Below are 17882 nucleotides of genomic sequence, written 5' to 3'. Positions count from 1 at the left end.
CGTACCAAACCAAAATGTTTGTGAACCGTTACAAATCTTCACAATGCTTTTCTGAAAACAAAGTCTGACACCAAATTCAGTTTTCACACATGATACACACTGTCCAGATATGGGTTGGAGCTAGTATCAATTTGAAATAAAAAAAGTTTAAATAACCAGATTTATATCAATACATGTTCTTCATCCTCCGTGTTTGTCTCCTATCTGTATATTGTTTCCTGTTTCTTAACCTTTCTGACTTTTTTTACACCCATTTTGAGCTACTTCCTTTGAAGCAATCCATTTCCCATCTCCAGCTTTTTAATTTGAATGCCTCAGTATTCTTGTTCTCTTCCCTCCTCTCATTCTCATATTTTCCTGTGTCTTCATTGTTCTTTCTCTCTCTTCTACTCTTTTTGGGCCGCAGGGTTTTAGGGCAGACGAGAGTCTGAAACCCCTGGGAAGGCAGCAGAGTAAAAGGTGTTTTACTTGACCTGTTGCTCCTGCTTTCTTCTAGTCTTTCAATCTCACCATTCTCACTATCTTTTCCCTCTTGTCCTTTTTTGAATTTCTCCCTTACGTCTTTTCTTCCCGATTTTGTCAACAAATAGTATGTCCCACCTTCATTTCATCTTCTGTTTTACTCTTTACGCATCTTGCAATCAATTTTCAATCTTCTAATCCTCTTGTTTTACCCCTCTATCTGTTATTCCTCCTTATATCCTTACTTGCTTCCGTCTCTCGGTCCCAAGGAGCCGATGAGGGAAAAATATATTTGCTTCAAATTTCTCTCCTCATTTTCTCATCCTTCCACTCTTTCTTTCTTCTTTACCGAGTCCCAGAGGTTTCAGATTCACGTATCTCTCTTTCCTTTGCCATCCCCCTGTTTCTATCCCTTCCCTACCCTAGCCGTCCTCTCCCCCTCCCCTTCCACTCTACCCTCCTTCCCTCTTCGTTCCCTTGGTCTCATGGGTGCAGGTGGTAGAGGATGACGCTTCGCTTTGATTGCTGCATGGCTGCAGGCATTCCCGAGGCAGAGTAGCTGTGGAGCTTCAGTCTGCTGGATGTAGTGGTAAATAATCCCGACTGGGGAGAGAGGAACAGAGACACACTCTGGAGGGGAAGAAGGAAGGGAGTGTGTGTGTGTGTGTGTGTGTGTGTGTGTGTGTGTGTGTGTGTGTGTGTGTGTGTGTGTGTGTGTGTGTGTGTGTGTGTGTGTGTGTGTGTGTGTGTGTGTGTGTGTGTGTGTGTGTGTGTGTGTGTGTGTGTGTGTGTGTGTGTGTGTGTGTGTGTGTGTGTGTGTGTGTGTGTGTGTGTGTGTGTGCGTGGGTGTGTCTGTGTCTGTGTGCAGGGATTTTTGACTCGGAAGGTAAGTGTTATCGCAATATACTTTTTGGATTGATGAGAAAGCATTTTTGGACACTTTAAGAAACTAAAATGGAGAAACATCCCACAACTCTTGCTGAAAATGTTCACATTGAGAACAATGTTGGATTTTAGAAGTTTAAGTGAACATTATTTGTGTTTCTGGGCGAACCTTTACGTCTAAATTAGGAAAGAATGTGAGATGTTAGAGTATATTAGCATCAACACAACTCTAACAGATAAACAGCTAGCTTGACGGAAAGATTTCAGCACTCTAGTCCTTGCTTTAAGGGAAGGGGGTACAAACACCCTTCAATTGTGAGCTATTCTGCGTGGTTTCTTAATAAACTACTCACATTTACTTTAATGACTTAGTTAAGATATTCTCAAATCAATCGTCATGCTATACTTATTCATTGGGCGTTGTAATAATTTCCCCTATCCCCTAATGGGAAAAATGGGAAATAAGTTACCATATTATGACTTGGTGAAAAGATACACACATTAATACACACATGCATGTACAGTAGTTGCCCTATCAAAATAACCACCAAAATGCCTATACCTCATTTACCTTTTTCCACTTTCTACTGAACTGTAGATCTGGTTCATTTACACAGACACACAAACAGACCCACACATGCACACGATCTGATGATAAAAATAGGCACAATAAGGGCAAAACCTATTAATTTTTCAAATATTATCTTTGTGATGAGCTATTCCATTAAATACTTAATATTGTGACCCCCTTAATTTGGCAATGAGCTCTCTGAGAGACGTACATTTTATTATGCATGATTTTAAACCCCAGAAGAAGTAGCACACACTTTGATTATAATACAAAGGTTCTATTGTGGTAACAAGTAGGATACATAGGGCAATTACATCTCAAACATGACAATATATGTCGATTGAAATTATCCTGGCTTCAGTCTTGGCTGAGTTTTAGAAAAAGTATGATTACATATGTAAGGCGTGTGGCACAGTGGATAGAGCCTTGGTGATGTGATCAGGAGGTCACAGGTTCAAACCCCACTGCAGTCAGCATGTCGTTGTGTCCCTGGGCAAAACACTTCACCCCAAATTGCTCCTGTGGGGATTGTCCACAGTACTGAGTATATAAGTCGCTTTGGATAAAAGCATCTAACAAGTAATATGTGGCAGAAATATATTAGCAATTGTTAATGTTCCACTATACTGGCATAAACACAGTCACTAGCAATGTATGTGGATATATGCGTATTTAAAAACTCCGTCCCAACAAATGATTGCAGCTTCAAAGAACTACATTAGAAATAACAAAAGATGAGATTGTAACAATGACCATCCTGATCATTATATCTTATGTATTCACTAGATCAGTGTTTCTCAAACTTTTTCATACCAAGGACCACTTAACCAATAAAAAAACACTCGCGGATAGTGCTGCGTACCTGGACTCACATTCAGGTTCAGGTCCGGACTCAAGTCCAGAGGTTCAGGTTCAGGTCCGGACTTATAAGTCCGGACCTGAACCCATGGCTTGTGTCAAGTTGTGTGAGTAACTAAAGTGAACTTATTGTGAGCTAATTATCAATTGAAAATTAACTCATAATCAACTCAAATTCAAACTCGTCAGGTTTATTGTGCTCCCTTCCAACTTGTGTCTACATTTCTCTGCAAAGTACAAATGTAAAAAAAACACTTTTTGCCACTTAGTCTACAAATGACTTATGACAGCAACTACAGTGAACTACTACAAAGTTCAAACATTTATTTCATTTACCAAACTAAAGTAACCAAACAGTCCCTGAGCTGACTGAGCCTAAATCCCAAAAACGTTGCTGAAAGGTAGAGTGTAGAGTAGACTATACGCATACACTGTTACACACCTACTATACAGTATAGGCTAAACTGTAGTGACTGACTGTACAGTCAGAGTGTACTGTACTGTCTGTACACCATGTATTTTCTACAACTCTACATGTGTACATTATACAGTACATACTACATACATAGTGATGTACATACTGTTAGAAATTAAAATCAACGTTGATATGGCGTAATTTTGAATTAAATACACTATTTAATTTAAATCAGTTTTATTCTGAAAAAACCGAAAGTTCACACTATTAATTTAATACTTTTATTCTGAAAATTCTTCACTTTCGGTTAGCATTAGCATGTGGCGAAATGCTACGTTTTCAAACCGTGAATCGAAGGTGAAATGACATGTGATGTTGTACACTGAACACACTGGGATTAGCACTCATTTATTGACGCTGAATAACGTTTATCAGGGAATGTTTAAATAACCACAGACACCAGAATATACGTAAGTGCTATTTTTTTGCGAGTCCAAGTACCGGTTCCCGACGTTCTGGTTTTAACCGGACTTGAACCGAAACGTTTTACAAGTCCAGTACCGGTTCGGCGTACCGGTACGCAGCACTACTCGCGGACCACCTAACTCCAAAAATATCCAAAAACAGATCGTTTTTCTAGAACAGATTACAAATCGCCTGCAAATGGTACAAACAAGTGTAAACTGGTGTTACCTACTGTAACCCAGCTTCTATGAGTAATGGCGCAGCCCTCTAAGGCTATCGCTATTGGGTTATCCCTCTGCGCCCCCGCGCAGCACTGAAACACTTGTAGTCCACGCCCACCCGCTAGGTGGGCCCCACCCTCGGGCCTCCTTCCGGTATAAATAGGAAGGTAGCCCGGCAATCTGCTCCCATACAATATAACTTTTCTTCAGCTATTCGTAGAGCCAGTGGGGCCCAGCGCTTAGAGGGCTGCGCCATTACTCATAGAAGCTGGGTTACATTAGGTAACCCCAGTACTATTTCGTATATGGCTTCGCCCTCTAAGGCTATCGCTATTGGGTTAAGGGCGAAGCATGATGTAGTCTGCGCCCCACTGGGTCCGTCCAGCACTAGAAGCACAGACACACAGACTCAATAACACATCCCTGCCTGTTGTGCCATGCGTAATGGCACCTCCCCGTCCCTGGAACATAGCAAACATACCTGTTTTCCTGACGGGGTGAAGGCTGGGACAATACATACCGACCGCTGTGAGAAATAGAGACGAAGGTCCCACCTTATCCTGCGATCATAGAGGGGGAACAGCCGCTCTCTCCGCGCCAGCCAGGTAGGAGAGCGCTCAGCTGGATCCCTGACGTTACTCACTCTAATCAGACACTTCGTACGAAGTGTATTAGAGGAAGGGGAACATCCCTCTCCTACGAGGGGAAAAGGCCGCTCTCTGTGTGCCGAGAGGCAGGAGAGAGGCGCTCAGCTGGCTCCCTGACGTCACTCACTCTGACAGGACACCCAGTACGGGGTGCGTCAGAGGAAAGGGAAACATCCCTCAAATACAATTGAATAAATTAACAGGGGGAAGACCAAGATGCAGCCGTGCAAATATCTTCCACTGGCATTCTTCCGTGCAAAGCCGCGGAGGAGGAATTCCTCTGGTGGAGTGCGCATGTTCTCCGGGGCTCAACCGAGACATACGCCTGCGACACCGCCTCACACTTTTAGGCAAAGGGCTGCGAGGGAGTTTCCACACGCTGCATTTCACTCCGTCTCTCATCATGCGGCGCGTACACGCCCAGAGGATGAGAGGTATGTGTATGCTGTCCACACGAGGCATTATAACGGTGCTCATGGATTTATTGTGACCGTGTGTAGGAGGCATATCTGGGACAGAGGAATGCCGCGAGCTCTGCAGTTTATAAACCAATAGGTTTAAAACAGCAGGCTTCTGCAGCAAATGAACCACCTCTGGTGTGTCCCCCTGTTGGAAGAGACCCCGGGGGATCATCACGTGACCAGCTGACGCCAACGCCGAGCAGCTGCGTCACGGAGAGGGCTGTGTGGGTTGTGACATGCTTGAGGAGAGCTGTCAGTTCCTCCACTCGCTGCCGCGAGAGCCGCGCTCTGCTGGCTGAGTTTATCTTCTTCCAATTTCTTATGAAACCCAGGCTTGACAGATGCGATACGAGATGTAACCTCTGGAAAGCGACTTCCTCCCTGGAGCGAGCCAGCAAATAGCAGGTCGTCCAGAGGAAACCACCCTCTCATCCCTCCTCTGTGTAGCGGCTCCAGCCTTCTCTACACAAAAATGGGAGGAGCCAGGAAATATCCGACGGCAGACGATTGTCTGGTCTGATATTCCCTGAAATGAGAAAACGCAGGAATTTCCTGTGTTTCGGGATGAGGGGTACGTGGAAGTATGCATCCTTCAGGTGGAAGTATGCATCCTTCAGGTGGAAGTGTGCATCCTTCAGGTGGAAGTATGCATCCTTCAGGTGGAAGTGAACCAGTCGTCCTGGTGAACACATTCCAGCACCTGTTTGATCGTCAGCATGTGGAATACTGACAGATCTGGTGACGAGCCACGCCAGAGCCCCTTCCGCTGCTGCCCGTGAGGCAACCCGGGGCCTCCACACGCTGCGTCTCACTCCGACTCTCATCATGAGGCGCGTACACGCTCAGGGGATGGATGGAGGTGTGTGCAGTGCTGCCCACATGAAGCGTTATAACGGCGTTCATGTGTTTATTAAGGCCGTGTTTATTAAGGCCGTGTGTACGAGGCGTATCTCGGACAGAGGAAGGCTGCGAGCTCTGTAGGTTATTAACAGGGGTTAAAACCGGCAGGCGTCTGCAGCGAGCCCTGCTGTCTACTTAATCAACAGATTAGTGGCAGCCGGCTTAATTAGCGAGCTCTGCAGTTTATTAACCGAGAGGTTAAAACCAGCAGAATCCTGCAGCGAGCCCTGGCGCCGTGGCGCTGCCGCTGGGGCACTCACGGCCCGTCCACACAGCGGCGTGCGCTGACGCTTGCCGGCGGGCGTGTCTGAAACTCGACCAACAACCAATCACATGAATCTCCCGCCCCTGACACACAAGCAGCGGTTTGATTGGCTAGAGCTTGTACTGGCATATGATTCGATTGGCTGACTCCTCACCGAGGCGTCAAAAGTTGAACATTGCTCAACTTTTGCAGCGAGCCACGCCAGCTACACTCCACGTCGCTTCCCACGATGCATTTCGGCTAAAAGTGATGTCACCCCATTCAAAGTGAATGGGGAAGCGTCAACGCACGCCGCTGTGTGGACGGGCCGTCAGCCTCCCGTGAGGCGAAAGGGCTGCGAGGAAGCCTCCACACGCTGCGTTTCACTCCGGCTGTCATCATGAGGCGTGTACACGCTCAGGGGATGAGTGGCGGTGTGTGTCCTGCCCTGTAGGCCGCCGCGGCTTTGTTGTCTGTGCGAATCAACACATGCTGATTCCGCAGCAACGGGGCAAAGTGCTGAATTATTCTCCGTACGGAGATCAATTCCAGCACATTTATGTGGAAAAACATGTGACATACACGTTCTTCCCCACCCTGAGAGAGATGCGTCTGTGAACACCGAGATGTGTGACGTAACTCTGCCCAGGGGAACCCCCTCTGACAGGACGTGGGGACTTTTCCAGCGTCACCACGCTGCGTGGTATGACACGTTGAAGGAGAGCTGTCAGCGTTTCCACTCTCTGCCGTGAGAGTCGTGCTCTCATGCGGGCTGAGTTCAATTCCACCCCAGGTAAACAATACTCTGGGCTGGAACAGGACAGCTCTTTTCCCAGTTGATCATGAAACCCCGCTTTGACAGATGCGATAGGAGTATACCGTCTGTAAAGCCGCTTCCTCCCTGGAAGTAAGTGGGTCTCATTCCCCCTGTCTTTTTCGGGATAAGAAAATAGCGGGAGTAATACCCCTGATTTTCTTCCTCCTGGGGAACCCTGGAAATAGTCTCTTTCAACAGGAGTTCCCGTAGCTCTGCTTGGAGCGCAAGACACTGTTCTCGGGATGTTAGACATGTCACCTGTATCCCTTTGAACTGTGGGGGGGTGGAGGCGAACTGCAGGGTGTACCCTCTGCTGATCAGCCTGTGCATCCATCCGTCCATCAAACACAGGCGCTGCCACGCCGAGAAACACTCTGACAGCGGGCGCGCCTGTTCGAGATGTGTTGTGGTTGTCATGACGACGAGCCACTCCAAAGCCCTCGAGACAACCCAAGGGCTGTGCGGAGGCCTCCACACGCTGTGTATCACTCCGCCTCGCATCATGAGACGTGTACACGCTCAGAGGATGGATGGAGGTGTGTGCAGTAATATCCACATGAGGCGTTACCACTGCTCTCATGGGCTTATTATGACCGTGTATAGGTGGCGTATCTCGGACAGAAGAATGCCGCGAGATCTGTGGTTTAATAACCGAAGAGTCATAACCATCAGAAATCTGTCGCGAACCATGCCGCCTACTAATCATCAGATTGGAGGCAGATGGTGTAATTATTGTGCTCCGCAGCTTATTAATCGATAGATTAAATAGCGCAGGCTTTTGTACCGGACCCGGCTGGCTATTAACCGACAGGTCATACGCAGCCTTCGTCGGTGCGGGACGGTGCCCTGGAGGTGCGGGTCGGTGCCCCAGCCGCCGCTGACGGACGATTCTGACGCCTCGGCTGCTGTTGCTGCTGGTGTCTGTCCGTCTGCCGCCGGGTTGGCTGCTGCTGCTGCCGCTGGTGTCGCTGCTGCTTCACCGCTGGCTGGAGCCAACCGACGTGCTGGCGGATGTCCTCCGCCTGCTCCGAAGCCGCCTTCATGGAATCAACCATGGTCAGGAACTGGGGCCCGAACAGCCCGTCCGAGCTGATCGGAGCGTCCAGTAAGACCTTCCTGACCGCTGCCTGCTGTAACCAGAGGTGACGCTGGATCTGTGTCATCCATGCCGTAATCCTCGCCTGGGACACCGCCACGGCTGCGCACAGCGTGAGCGCCGTGCTGGCCGCCTTAGCGATCTCCTCCGACTCCTCTGGAGCCACGGTGGTGGATCGCTCGACCAACGTCACCACCGAGTTGGTCAGCAAAGCGATGTTGTTTGCCGCTGCTGATGCCTGGAACGCACACTGGTACGCGCGGTCAGCCTGGCGGGCGACATACTGGTCCTTGGGGTCGGCCAACATAGGGCACCGTCCGGCGCCCAAGTTGGCCTGTCTTACCCCGAACAATGCCGTTAAGCTCGGTTCCAGAGCGGGGGTGGTTGGGAAAACCTCATCTGTGAAACCCTCCACCTTGGTGAAGGGGACAAGGGAGGCCACCGGAGCCCTCAAGCTCCTCGGGTTCGCCGCTGCACCTTCCTGATAACGCCTAATGGCGGGGAAGTGCGGCCAGATCGGATCACTCCTGCCCGTCTGCACCCGGGAAAACACGCCCGCCATGTCATCCAGAGCCACCCTCTCCCGTACTCGTGGAACGGGGAGACCTCTACATGCTGCTGCCTTGCCGATTATTTCCGGCAGCTCCAGCATGATGCCTCCCAATGCCGGTAGCGCTGTGGCCACGGAGAAGGGGACCACGTGCTCGACCGCCACCTCTGACTCTCGCTCCGACCCCGTCTCCCCCGTCCGGGGACGAGGGGGAAGGGGAGAGCCATATGGCGAGCCCTGGATGGAGGCGGGGAAGGAGTCGTCCGACTCCTGCCCCGCACTCGCCTCCATAAACAGGCTGTCCTGGATGGGCACCTGCCCACCCCAGACATCTTCCTCACCCGCAGCAGCTAGGGCGTCCGCCCTTTGCTTCCTGTCGGATGAAGGAAGACGCACACAATGAGGACATGCGACCTGCTGGCTGAGAGCCGCGTCCGCGTGCTCTGGCCCCAGACAGGCTGCGCATATCGGATGCAAATCATAGCTCATAATGTAGCCTGTATTGCACGAAGGGCACATACGGACACACTCTTTATTGCTCATGCTGTTGCTTTCTCGTGCTTCAGTAAACAGCTGGTTGCTGAAGAAAAGAGGGAGCAGATTGCCGGGCCACCTTCCTATTTATACCGGAAGGAGGCCCGAGGGTGGGGCCCACCTAGCGGGTGGGCGTGGACTACAAGTGTTTCAGTGCTGCGCGGGGGCGCAGAGGGATAACCCAATAGCGATAGCCTTAGAGGGCGAAGCCATATACGAAATAGAACATGTGTGATGGAGGTGTTGCGCTGGGCTATATCATGCAATCGAAAGTGAAACTTAAGCTCGCTCCATTGTGGAGATATACCCGCGAGAGTGCGGGAAACTTTTATTTATTTATTTATTTCAAATGTGAAATGTTACCAATATACTCACGGACCACTAGGGCAACCCAGTCTCACGGCATTTCGTGTTCACCAACACGATTTTTAATCTATTGATTCGTGTTCACCAACACGATTTGCCCCTTTTTTTCGTGTTGCACCGCACGATTTTAAAAGCAATGTATTTCTACTGGTAATGTGTTTCGTGCCTGCAGGCTGCAGCACGTCTTTTTCTCCGGTCGGGTCGTGGAAGACCGGAAGCTGTGTGGTTCATAAAAACATGTTCTTACTCAATATCAAACCACAGTTATTGCTTTTATTTTAAATCGTATAATTTCGGACTTTTGTTGCCGTCTGTGAGGAAAATAAATGGGGCTCAGAGCCTCAGGATACTGAAATCTGTATTTTTTAAATCTTTTTTTCCTTCTAATTTGTTATTCTTTTCAAAATAACACACTGTTATTTACTCACCAATAACACACAATTATCCTTGCTTTTATTTATTGGTTTAATTCCATAATCTCGGGCCTTTTTGGCGTCCGTCAGGAACTGAATTTCAAAATAAATATAACCGGAAACAGACGTAGGCATTTCGAGCGATTACCCAAGATCCTCAGCTATAGTTTTAAGCTCGCTGATTGGATGTGTTAGCCGCAATGCATGCTGGGATTTGGTGTTTATATTATATGAAATCCGGAAAACATTTTAAAAGTATAAAATAATACTTAATTCCGAGTGCTCTTGCTTTTCTCTTTGAAAGTCATCACATAACGGCATTGTAATACACGGTTCGGCTGCATTAAATATTACAGATCTGCCGTAGTTCTTTATTTAGAGAGCCCTGATGAGAAGACCTTTGGAAACACTGGAAGAAATGGCGCCGAAACTGAATACTTGACGTGGATCATAAATATATCAACAATTAAACAACATCTTCAATTTCTCTTCACACAATACGTCTCCTTGCAGTATCAACACTAATTCGGCTGACTTTTACATTTGATCTAATTCATAGATAGGTTATATTTACACCATAACGGTGCACAGCTGATAGAAAAGGACTGTAGTTTTCAAAGATATTACTGATTTTCTTTGAATGTAAGAATGTAAATACTGAGTCTGAAATAGTATAGCAATATGCTGTAAAATTATGTGAAAGCATGCATAAAACTATACATCTTCAGATGTTGTACATACACACTAATAATACAAAGTTATTATGGCTGTGTGCACCTTGTGTTCACCTCCTAGTGGTTAAAGCACGTTATTGAATTATTGTTTTTATGTGTTATATTTGATTAAAAAAATATTAAGAGTACATACTTTCATAGGGGGAAAGTATAAATATAGAAATATAGAATATAAAAAATAAAGAAGATACTATAAGTGATCTCTACAATAAAACAGTTTAGTGCAGGATGTACACAGATATTAATAGGAGGAGGTGCAAAACAGAAAAACGGATTAACCTTTATTTAAACATTAAATATTAAATATTAAGCCTGACAAAGTAATTAACGTCTAATATATTGCTTTCCTGCAATGTTAACTATGTTGAAGCACTTATTTTAACTGATATTATACACATTAATTATACTCTTATGTATGTAGATAGAATACGAAATGTGCAGAATATGACAGTTTAATGGTGGAGGTACAAACATATTGATAGATGTCTTGTAATGCACTGTTGAGGAACCTGTGACCCAAGTTTTTCATTCATTGCATAACTACACCGTAGTTGTGTATGATATGTCAATAAACCTTTGAAAATCTTGAAATGGATGTGCAAAATAGCCATAATATACAGTCTTTAATTAACTATTAGTAGAGAATAACGAGTAATGAATATACTTTATTACTTGTTTCCATTCATGTCAATTGCAGATACATGTTTAGTCTTCTCAAGCACCAACTATCAAATATCTCTCCTGATTGTTGGCACTTGACAATCACCTTACCTGAATTTTACTCAGGTGTAACTAAAGTCTGATTTAAGGGTTGTTTATATTTCACATAATTAATCAGAATCTGCAAAGTAACTCAAATAAATGCAGTGGAGTAAAAATACCAGGTTAACCTCTGAATTGTAGTGGAGTAGAATTACAAAGTAGCAATGAGCTGTCATGTGGGTATATATTAATGCTGCGCATTATGGACACAAGCGATTTTCACCCATGTATTAATTATATGTTTTACATTTGATAACATCAATGTGTTTAATACTGGCAACTTCTAATTGTGGGAAAAACGAAAACGTTCAGTAGAGACGTCCCATAGAACATTTTGCGAAACACAATAGACAGCATGTGTAGTTCTGGGAGGGTGTTCGATTCCAGTTTTGGATAGTCTGGCGTGGTTTCGTTCCATTTCACACAGCTGTTTGACGCTCTGCGTAACCTTACGGGAACTGTAGTCCTAAACGATAGCTGGGGATTATGGGTAGTGTAGTGTCTTCGGCCATCCTAAACTCAGAAATGTTGACAATCGCAATGATGTTCGAAATGTCCCTTATAGGCCTACGTCTGTTTCCGGTTATTTTTATTTTGAAATTCAGTTCCTGACGGACACCAAAAAAGCCCGAGATTATGGAATTAAACCAATAAATAAAAGCAAGGATAATTGTGTGTTATTGGTGAGTAAATAACAGTGTGTTATTTTGAAAAGAATAACAAATTAGAAGGAAACAAATATTTAAAAATACAGATTTCAGTATCCTGAGGCTCTGAGCCCCATTTATTTTCCTCACAGACGGCAACAAAAGTCCGAAATTATACGATTTAAAATAAAAGCAATAATTGTGGCTTGATATTGAGTAAGAACATGTTTTTATGAACCACACAGCTTCCGGTCTTCCACGACCCGACCGGAGAAAAAGACGTGCTGCAGCCTGCAGGCACGAAACACGTTACCAGTAGAAATACATTGCTTTTAAAATCGTGCTGTGCAACACGAAAAAAAGGGGCAAATCGTGATGGTGAACACGAATCAATAGATTAAAAATCGTGTTGGTGAACACGAAATGCCGTGAGACTGGGTTGACTAGGGGGCGCTCACGGACCACCAGTGGTCCGCGGACCACACTTTGAGAAGCACTGCACTAGATTATATGTTGATGGTCTCATCGGTGGTGGCAAAGTCCATAGGGACTTGACTTGGCAACTGGAAGGTCACTAGTTCAAGCCCCGGAGAGACCAAGTGCTACCGAGGTGTCCCTGAGCAAGGCACCGTTCCCATCACTGCTCCCCGGGAGCCATACATAATGGCAGCCCACTGCTCCTAACACTAGGATGGGTCAAATGCAGAGAAACCGTTTTGTTACATAGTACTTGTACTACGTAATGACAATAAGTTGAATCTTCAATCTTCAATATAGTGGCTAGAACTCACTTTCACAGCACACAAAGTTCAATCTTATTTGCCTGGAAATAAATGACAAAGCTTACTCATCAGCTCTGTTGCTCAATCAGTACAGGGGATCAGTCGAAGGGTTTTCAAGAGGATTTTCAAAAGCAAAACCAACTGCCAGCTCAATGTCCTCCAGAATTTGCTGAAACTTTTTAGGTGAAAGGGAGTTCACTCATACCTCTCAATACAAACATGCCTCATATTTTGGTACTTCAGAAAAAGGTTTACAAATTCAACAATAGCTTGTGCAAAGCTATCACTTTACAAAGCAGGCTAAGTGTCGCAATGAAGTACAATTTAATCAAGTATTCAAGTTACTTTGCATTCTTCACGTAAAATCATTATTAATGCTTCGATTGTGTTTCACATGTTAAAATGGTATCCTTATTTTCTGTCAACTTTAGGTAAGGGAGGACTCAATTTGTTCTCAGTTTAGCTAAAAGGGGCCAGTTTTTCTTTCGGACAGAAAATAATAGGCTCTCTGTATAACTTTCCCTCTGGAGAGGAGTCCTTAAATAATCTTTAGTTTTTTCTAAGCAGTGTGAAGGGCAAATAACACGTAAAAGTTTTAGTAGAATGGACCCTTACTTCATTGTGTTTGATGGAGACAAAACAAGAAAAAGACTGGAGGCAAACAAAAATTGCCTTAAAGAGCCTGTGACACGACTTTCCCCCATCATCCAAACCCATCAATTTGAGTACATATTGTCCCCTTGAAAACCGTTACTGAACTGATTTTGGATATTTGTACTTTGATAACCATTAATCTGCCCTTCAATGTTGACCATTTTCTGGATCTTCTCGGGGATTCTTCAAGTCCCGCCAAATTATGTGTGACGTCATTGCTTAGTGAGTGAACAAGTAAAGGAGTTTTTATGTATAAATGATATCCTGTCTAAACATCAGTCAGGATTCAGAAAGAAACACAGCACCATCACTGCGACAATGAAAGTGGTGAATGACATTACTACTATTTTAGATAATAAGCAGAGTTGTGCAGCACTGTTTATTGACCTTTCCATAGCATTTGACACCGTTGATCATCTCATCTTAAAGCAGAGACTACTCAGTATTGGCATGTCCAGCCATGCAGTGGGTGGTTTGTGAACTACCTCTCTGAAAGGTCCCAATGTGTTCATTTTGATGGACTGTCTTCTGAATGGTTAAACATTTCTAATGGTGTACCACAAGGTTCTGTTTTAGGTCCACTTTTATTCTCCATATATATTAACAGTGTAGGTGATAATGTGGATGAAGCTACTTTAAATTTTTATGCGGATGATACTGTGATGTATTGTGCAGGTCCCTCCATTAAAGAGGCTGTTAAATTACAAGCTATTTTTAACATTATTCAGACTCAGCTCTCTGAATTAAAGCTTCTTTTAAATGTGGATAAGACCAAGGTAATGCTCTTTTCAAAAGCTAAGAAGACACCAGAGCCTGTTTTAGATATTGTAACTACGCAAGGAACAAAACTTGAAGTTGTTGCCTGTTACAAATACCTTGGTATCTGGCTTGATGATCGTCTCTCTTTTAAACTTCATGTCAATAACCTGCTTAAAAAACTGAGGGTTAGGCTAGGGTTCTTTTTCAGAAACAAGTCCTGTTTCTCGCTTGAGGCCAGGAAAAGGCTAGTCACTGTGACCTTTATACCTGTGCTGGACTATGGTGATCTGGTCTATATGAATGCACCTGCCAATTACCTGAGCAAATTGGATGCTGCGTATCACAGTGCTCTGAGATTTGTCACAAATTGTAAAGCGCTTACACATCACTGTACACTGTACACCAAGGCAGGTTTACCATCACTCTCTGTACGGAGGCTCAGTCATTGGTACACATTTATCTATAAAGCTTTGTTGGGTAAACTCCCGTATTATATCTGCTCTCTGATAACACAGAGAGTTGCAAGCAGCTATTGTCTGAGGTCACATGATGTAGTCTTGTTAGATGTGCCAAGAGCAAGGACTGTCTTAGGTAAGACAGCTTTTATGTGCGCAGCTCCACTTGCTTGGAACAATCTTCAGCAAGAATTGAAACTGAGCAATCTCATTCCTCTGCATGTTTTTAAAGCTAGGCTAAATGAAATGCTTGCTGATACAATGGGCACTTGTAAATGTCTATAACTATGTATCCTGTAAATATAATGTATAATGTCCTTTATTGTTTTATGTTTCATGTGGAACCTTTATGCAGCAGGTCTCCCTTGAAAAAGAGATCTATGATCTCAATGGGACCAATCTGGTTAAATAAAGGTTTGAAATGAAATGAAATTAAATTAAATTAAATTGCGGGCACAGCGCTCCAGCTGCACCGTCCGGATCCCAGCATCTGCATGTAAACGCACGATGGCGCACACAGCAGCAAGCTAAAACAGTGATGACAGTTTAATTTTGAACGTGTCTGAGAGCTCATATGAGGCTGAAGGATCGGTTTATGTTGTTATCTAAAAATCATCCCGGGACTCTCGACCGGCCCACTTCGGTACCGCTAGTAAATTGTCAATGGGGGGAGTGGGGGATGTGCTAGTGACTTATCCGACCGGCCCACTTCGGTACCGGCCCATCGGGATTCGAATCCCGATGGCCAGTCCGCCACTGCACCCAGCCCAGTCCACGTAAACTGTCAATGGGGGGAGCCTCGCTGCGGGGAAACGGTGGACCTAGTGTCCCGATCGGAGTGGGAATAATAATAATAATAATAATAATCCGTGCATTTTATCCATTAATTTCCCCAACATTGTGGTAAAAAACCCACACGTTTAATCCATGTTGGTGTACTACAACTACAAAAAGCATCGGTTTGTTTTCTCATCAGGAAATGCAGACCGGCTCAAACAAACGATTTTTAAATCATCATCCTCACGATCATTTAATGTATCATATGTTCGCCGAATTGACATGAAAGCAAATGTAGTTTCATCCACTTGAGTTTACAACTACAAAAATAATCGATTTGTTTTTATATCACATCCGACGGGAGGAAATTCAGCAGCTCTCACTACCGATTTTGAATCCTAATTTAATCCTCATCTTCACCACGATCATTTATTTTTATGTTCGCTGAATTGACATGAAAGCACTGACAAATATGAATATACTGTAGTCAACTTCATTAAAACGTTATTAACGTGCCTAAACTCAGTAATTCACCATTTCTACGCATGACAACACACTTTGTCCGTGTTTGGCTCTCTCGCCGCACAGTGAAGAGTTCCCGCATTGACGTGACGAAATTATTGATATTTATCGGAACGGTATCGCACCTTCTTTTTTAAACTGACGGTTCGAGATTACTAGTAGCCCAATATTTCATTGCACAACAGTTGTTGGGAGGCTGTCACAGGCTCTTTAACATTGAGAATGTCATCTGGTTCAAACTTGAAATGTTATCGTGTACATTTGAGATGACAAACTGATTTGAAGCTGTAGAGAGCTACACATTTGGTACAGTGTTTAAGAGAAGGAGAACACATGTTGGTAATTGTTAACATTAGCCTTCTGCTGTCGTTTGTCTGAGCAAAACTCATCTTTTGTTTGAAACATTTCTAATCTTGTTGAATAAAACCATGGTGCTTAAACTATTTGCTTTTGTAATTATGGGCACTATGCAACACCCTCACCTCCAAAGACAGACATTCAAACTAATCCAGGAGCAATTCATCAGCTCACACAAACATCAACTTTGCTATGTCATATAGAAAAGGTCAACGGAAACCTCACCAGAGGCTTTTTTTATCAGCACTTTCACTCATGTTTCTTCCTCCTCCCAGCTGTCTTTTGATTTTGAATACACTTTCATTTACATCTTTGGCCTCGTTTTCTTGTTCAGAGCTTCTCAGTACCCATGAGTTTCTGTTGTTGTTCGACATTCTGATAGGTGTAAGATTAGGTATTAGATTGGCTGTAAAGTGTAATAACAGTATTTTATGACTATTATTTGCAATGCTTAGGCCTGTAATGTAATTCTGATACATCCTTGTAATCACTTCTCTCAATTGGTCTTCAGTTCAGACGGCTCTCAATTACAAATCTCCCTGGCGAGTCTAGTCACCAAAGACCTTCTGTCAAGTCCTTATTATCAAATCCCATATGTTATTTTATTGATACGATGATGAAGCTTAGGATAGTTCTCACTTGGCTATGTCTTTAGTCTTCTCTCTCAAAATTAAACAAACACTATTGGATGGGATGGTTTGGTCAAATTTGACATAGGAGTGTTTAATAAAATGAATATTGTCGTGAATCAAACTGACTCGACCGGTGTCATTATGACTCCATGGAAATCTGAATACCACGTAGGAGGAGCGTAAGTAAACTCTGTCAGAAGTGATAGTCGTGTTACTCTCAAAGATAATTATCCAACATTCACACCCACTTCAAGCAGGATTGGATCCCTTGTTGGTAGCATATGTGTGTTGTTATTGGCTGGTTTGATTATATGTATTTAATGTCTTTGCCTGATTTTATTTGGAACCCCCCTCCTAAAAAAACAATTAAGCTCCAACAAAAGCCATGTTGTAGTTTTTGCACACTGACACCTTGGATTCCTTGCATGGTTAGCCAGGACATTGTTTGTAGCCTTTATTTAACCAGGTGAAAGCCCCTTGAGATCAAAATATCTCTTTTTCAAGGGTGACCTGCAGACATATTGGATGACTTCCAACTGACTGAAGCTTGAACCAAGATCTTAAAACCTACAGTATCCAATTATCTGGTACAGCTATGTGTTAACACTCCGAGGGGAACACCTCCTATCTGACTTTTTATAGGAAGCTTCATAAATAAATAAATGAAATATGACATGATTCTGAGCGATTCAAGACACTTGATGAATAAAATAATATCCCTTCATTCTCATGTGCATATTTTGGGTAAGGGTGAAATGAACTGGTAAATGGACTGTGAAGCGCTTTATCTATATATATAACTTTTTACAATATATTCTATTGCACACATCTACTATGTTCTTCAATCTCAACTCAACCAACTCACAACTGAAGTACAACATGGATATGTCTTACTC

The sequence above is a fragment of the Pseudochaenichthys georgianus genome, chromosome 3, assembly GCF_902827115.2.
Source record: "Pseudochaenichthys georgianus chromosome 3, fPseGeo1.2, whole genome shotgun sequence".
Lineage (NCBI taxonomy): Eukaryota > Metazoa > Chordata > Actinopteri > Perciformes > Channichthyidae > Pseudochaenichthys > Pseudochaenichthys georgianus.
This window is presented reverse-complemented; position numbering follows the sequence as displayed.